The sequence below is a fragment of the Sinocyclocheilus anshuiensis genome, unplaced genomic scaffold, assembly GCF_001515605.1.
Source record: "Sinocyclocheilus anshuiensis isolate Anshui unplaced genomic scaffold, SAMN03320099.WGS_v1.1 scaffold222, whole genome shotgun sequence".
Taxonomy (NCBI): Eukaryota; Metazoa; Chordata; class Actinopteri; order Cypriniformes; family Cyprinidae; genus Sinocyclocheilus; species Sinocyclocheilus anshuiensis.
Window position 1 is genome coordinate 2975133 of NW_015542408.1, and position 6013 is coordinate 2981145.

The following is a 6013-nucleotide window of genomic DNA, read 5'->3' on the forward strand; positions in this document are numbered from 1 at the left end:
GGTTTACACCCCTCTCCAAAAATGGAGATTAAGCCCATTGAGAATATAATGGTTCAGGAGACTGATCAGAGCCACAGGTCAACACAAACTGAGCTGTTTGTTTTGCAACTCTAAAGCTAACTGAGCAGTTTTCCAGCATGGAAAAGCCTCATGTTAGGAAAAAATGGGTTGGCTGGGAGACGAAGCCGTTCTTAATTTGTAGTACCCGCTACTGCATGGCATGCTGCAAGTCAAGCAGGCTTTTTCCACTGCGTGAAACAGGCTAAACGGACGTCAATAAAGACCATTAGACTAATTCAAGTGATTTAACAGACTGGGAGAAGCTAAAGCAGACCGAGCGAGGTTTCTTATTTGCACCTAATCCCTGTAATTTTAAATCCATCAATCTAATTCATATTTTGTGAGTTCCCCTCCATTCTCAGGCCACAGGGTTCAGAGATTGAGCGGGGATATGCATTTTCAGAACCCTCCTGAAAATAAATCACACCAGCTATAGGCCTTATTCATGAAACACAAGCTGAGCGAGTCATTCGTAAAACCATTCATGCATAACCTGTTGTGTTCAATTCAGTGGGACAATTGACACTACCAAAAGTTTGAACAAAACTTCGAAACTTTCTGTTCGTCAAAGAATCAGCTCAACAATAACACTGATAAGAAAAAAATGTTTCAAATCAGCTTGTTAGAAGAATTTCTGAAGACCGGAGTAATGTTAAAAATTCATCTTTCCCATCACAGGAATGATTCAAGAAGGACATTTCAGATTATATTACTTCCAGTGTGATATAAAAAGGGAAAAAGCTGAGCGCATTGCATTGGGGCATATGTGTGCTCTGTTGCACATATTGACAAATGTAGACGGTCACAAGTTTATTGTTTGTGATGAATAGAAAAAGCTAATAGATAGCTTTCTCCAGTATAATATAGTAGAGCACAGATCTTATTGATTCAGTACTTCCATACTTTTGCAAGCTCTGCAAAATATACATGCTGCATATTGCAGAAATAGTATAGGTAGTATGCTATTCCCATCTGTAGAGCTCATGAGCTCATAAGTCTCTATTTGGCCTTGACTTGAGAACTGAGGTACGAAACCAATGCCTTACACAACACTTGATGATTAATGGTATTATCAAGTTCGCTTGGTGCCTTAAAATACCCACCAAGCGACAAGAAGTGAAGCCTTCTAAATCATCCTAAAACAGCATTGGCCATTAGCCAGGACAAGAAATGGGTCTGTTCAGATGTCAGTGGTACATTAGGTTGGGTGGAGTGGAAAACAGAAAGCTTTGACACTCAGAGACATAAAGATGGCAAGCGATAGCATGCGTAGCTGCAGGTGAGAGATGAAGACGGAGATTGCTCCGGGGAAGGAAATGAGGTGGTCAGAGACCACGCCACATGCTAATCCTCTCTTTCCCGGTCTGGCTGCACCGGTTCCCGTCTCCGTGTCTGTCTCGCAGGCGAATGGGAACGGATCTGGTGCTCTTTCAGCGCCAGCACTAGAGTGCTCTGGCCATGTTTTTTCAATTGCGCTGATGAGACAGGCTGGCTCCTAATAAACGTAGCCTTTGGTTTAAATGACAGGTCTAATTTCACATATTGTGATGAGAGACTGTGGAAAAGTTTCACTATATGTGTTGTTCACTGTTTTACCAATGATGACTCTTCATTAAAGTCACAGTTCCACATAAACCAGTGTTTGACCAAATGTAGAGCTGTCCACCAGACAGATGGTTCCTCTTGTGTGTTTCACTTCCACACTCTTCCTTCAGCTTAAGCCTCAGACACATGCCAAATGAAGCTCCACTGCCATAATATTTGTCTTGACACCCAAAGCTTCCTGAACTCTTTTTGAAGGAAGAGATCGGAGGTGTCATCTGTATGGCACATTAAAGACCTCTGGCTGTTTATTTGTTGTTAGATGGGAAGGCAGGGTGAGAAAAACCAGGCCTGTCCTGCTGTTCAGCACCCCACAACCAAAGGGAAGTGGACCTTTATTGGTGACCCCCCCCAACCAGGGCACACTCAGGTTTGCCCAATTTATGGATGCTCCTGCACAGTTCAGTCACAACGAGGGCCTGTATTTGGAGCTGTGCGATGTGGCAGATGTGTTTGAGGAAAACTGCACAAAGAAAAAGTTGTAATTGAAGGTGGTGAAGAGAAAAAAATCACCTAATGAATGAGTTACGTTTGCATATGTCTGGATAATTACTAATTCCAAGCAGCTAATGTTAATCATTTTTAACTAATGGATATATCAAAGGTGGGCAAATATGGATTTACATTTACATTTTTTAATGCATTTTCATCACAATTCTTTTCAGGATTGGCGGGCAGTCAATAAACCAGCACAGTTGCCTCAGTGAGGCACCGGAAAATAAGTGTGGATTATTATGTGGACACTGTTAAAACCATCTATTTGAGCTGTAATAACATGCCACTGAAGCTATTGCCTAGCAACAAACCACTGTATGATTTTACAAAATGCTTGTTAGAAAGGGAAACATAGGCAATCACTTGGCATCTGAATGCAATGGCTTTGTTCAAATACTTTTAGTACTTTGAAGAAAAAACATGCAAAATCTGATCTAAACCTATGTATGTTGTTTAACGTTTGACTAAAATTGTATTTTTGAAAATGTGTTTAGGTCTTAAAGATCAGATACTGAAAGTAGCCTTTCCATCTTTCGAGATGCAACCTATATGTATCATCAGAGCCGAGTAGATTACTTATCAAATTGTAATCTGTTACTGATCGCAAATTAAGCTACATGACAAAAGTTGTAGTTAGTAACGTAATCCATTACACTTCACATTTTAGATAATATAATCAGACTACTTTTTTTATTACGTTTAGATTACTTTTGACCTAACTCGTGTATCACATTGATTTAAATAGGATAATCTTGTACCATATAGATTTAAAAATGCAAAGAAAATATATTCCATTCAATGTTATTGACAACATGAAGTGCATTAAACATTACATTGCGTCAAGGTTTCCCAAACTGGGGTGCGTAGGGAACTGCAGGGGGGGTTTGTGAGTTTAATGAAAATATAAGCGGTAGGGTATTTTAGAAAGGAACATTTAAAAGACGAAAAAGAGAAATTAGAGAGAATTGACAAATAATTAATAATTTATTGCTATTGTGTGAAAAATATGTAATCATGTAATCAATAAAAAAGTAACTGTAGTCTGAATTCAAGTGTTTTAAAATGTGATTTAATCTAATTACAAGTACTTAATTTTTGGAATCTGATTACGTAATCCAGATTACATGTAATGTACACAATGTCAATGGTTTAAGGCAGGGATCCTCAAATCTGGCCCACGAGATCCACTTTCCTGCAGAGTTTAGCTCTAACCCCAATCAAACTCACCTGAGCATGCTAATCAATATCTTCAGGATCATTAGAAAATCACAGGTAGGTGAGTTTGATCAGGGTTGGAGCTAAACTCTGCAGTGCATTGGCCCTCCAGGGCAAGATTTGAGGAACCCTGGTTTAAGGTCTGGCTGGTTAGCACAGCCCAGTTAGTCCCTGCTGGTAGATGCTGTAACTACACCATCTGGACCGACAAGCCTGTGCAATGCCAAAAAGCCCTTTCTTTATTTAACTGGCTGCTTTAGAAATACACCTGCAGAGATACTTCATTTTTAAAGATTGAACTGGACTACCAGGAGTGGGGTTCGAACCCACGAGGACATTTGTCCATTGGATCTTAAGTTCAACGCCTTAACCACTCGGCCATCCTGGTCGCTGTCTGATGCTAATAACCCCTCACAGGAGCACTGTAGGAGCACTTACAAAGCCACAAAGCATCTTTCTCCATGGCAGGCCATTTAAAGGTTGATCTGTATGCTGATGGCATCATATGTATAGAGTTTTCTCCAGGTATTGTTTTAATGTGACCATATTTACTCAACCTTTCCATATTACGCTAATAAATGAATGAGTGAGTGTACACAGCATATGCATGAATGTATAAAATGCAATGATCTGCCATAATTTCCAAGTATTTCTTTTTACACAGTAATGGAAAGTCTCTCAAGCTAATGCTGATGTCATTATTATGGTGACCAAAATGCCGGATATTGACTACATATTCTGAATTAATGGATTTGATCTCATTACTTGCAAAATGAAAGTGTGGGCAAAACAAAAACAAATTAGAATTGTGCGCAACAAAGTATTCAAAGAAAGACATTTAGAAAACACAATTATGCCATAATCTTTAATTGAATGCCTGACTTAAGCAAAAGTAATGTGACACTAGTCCTTAATGGAAAAATGTCAATGTGATATAATTTATTGTTTGTAAATCACATGAAATTGCTTTTGAATGCATTAGAAAGCAATGAAATGACTGCATTCATTAAATCGGCCCCAGTCTTGTGGGGATGGAAAGCACACATAAGTCAGTAACCATGGTTTCTGGTGGCTTAATATTGCAGGGGTGCCATAGCGACAGAGAGATCAACACTGACTTTGTGCGCTGTAGAAGGTGTGGATAGCATCTATATACAACCTGTCAGTCGCTGGGCTCAGTTCCTCACGCTTTCTGAAACTGCAGGTGTCCCTCCTGACATGGTTCTTATTAGCACTCATATAGTGAAGTGCTCATGTGAGACGAAACCTGTTTCATCAGAAACACAACCGCGGTACACATGGGAGGGCAGGGAAAGAGGTTTCTGAGGAAAAAACAAACATCTGGTTATTAAAATGACCTCGGCACACTGGCAAGTTTGACCTTAAAATTAATATTTTACCAATATTCTGTCTTCCTTGTGGCAAACACTGCTTTGAAGTCTTGCTTAAAAACCTCAAGTCTAGTGTTTTTTTGTTGGTGCTGATGTATGTTTTCGTTTCCATTCCTTTTTTAGCAAATGCTTTTATCTAAAGTATTTGCATTTCTTTACTAGGAGTGGGGTTTGAACTCACAAGGACATTTGCCCATTGGATCTTAAGTCCACTGTCATAACCACTCGGTCATCCTGATGATTGCATCATGTTAGCACCTCTTTGTTTCTTATACAAGTATTTCAGAACCACTTTGTTGGTAATCACAACATATTTAAATGTTGCAACAAACTACCAGGAGTGGGTAACACAACCACATCACTACATTCTTTTTTAAAGAGCCCATTGATCTACCAAGTTGTTTGTAACACATACAGTCAGGTTACTATATTCTGTTTAAAACTCACATCACTCTACCAGGAATGGGGTTTAAACCCACAAGGGCATTCATCCATTAAAGCTTAAGTCCCAACGCCTTAACCACTCGGCCATCCTGGTCTCTTTGTTGTGTTGAATCCCCTTCGTTCCTTCTTCAGGTACTTCTTAACCACTGTGGGAAACCAGTTTGTGGTAATGCAACCACATACAGTCACATTATTATATTCCATTTAAAATCACATTGATCTACCAGAAGTGGGGTTTAAAACCCACGAGGACAACTGCACCAATTGGATTTGTCCAATGGAACTAGTTTGTTGGCAACAACCACATATAGCCTCATCACTATGTGGGGCAAATTTGTTTTCTTCCCAATTAAAAAATCCAAAAACTGGATTTCTTAACAGGTTGTGCAGCTGCTCAGTGTGTTTTCTTATCCGTCCTTAATGCGGAATGAACGCGTCCCCTTAAGCATCTCCCCCATTTGTGACACGACCGCGTTCGGCTTTGATCGCCTTCTGCACGGCTCAACAAGCAAACACTTTAATTAGTGCTTTATTGACTAATGCTTTTCTCCAGGCCCTGTGTCACTAGCTTTACCGGCCACCAGCCTATTCTTTGTGGATTAACCTCTTTCTGTGCGCAGTTTAACCAGCCATTGTCCTGCAGTAACGTGAACTGTTCTTGCAGGAGGTTTCGACACAAAAGCCCTTCAGTGCCCAGGCAAACCTCAAAGAGCCATCATCCCTCCATCTCAAGCTCTTCAAAGACTCCTTCATCATTCTGAATCCCTCTGTTCCTCCTCGGCCCCTCGTTTAGGAGCGGGACCCCA

The 6013-nt window shown here is 40.2% G+C and overlaps 1 non-coding gene across 1 annotated transcript; it reads right to left on the minus strand.

The window, feature by feature from the left end:
• Positions 1 to 3677: 3677 nt before the first annotated feature.
• On the minus strand, positions 3678 to 3760 carry trnal-uaa (transfer RNA leucine (anticodon UAA)). The gene has a single exon. It is a non-coding gene; the product is annotated as a tRNA-Leu (tRNA).
• Positions 3761 to 6013: the final 2253 nt, after the last annotated feature.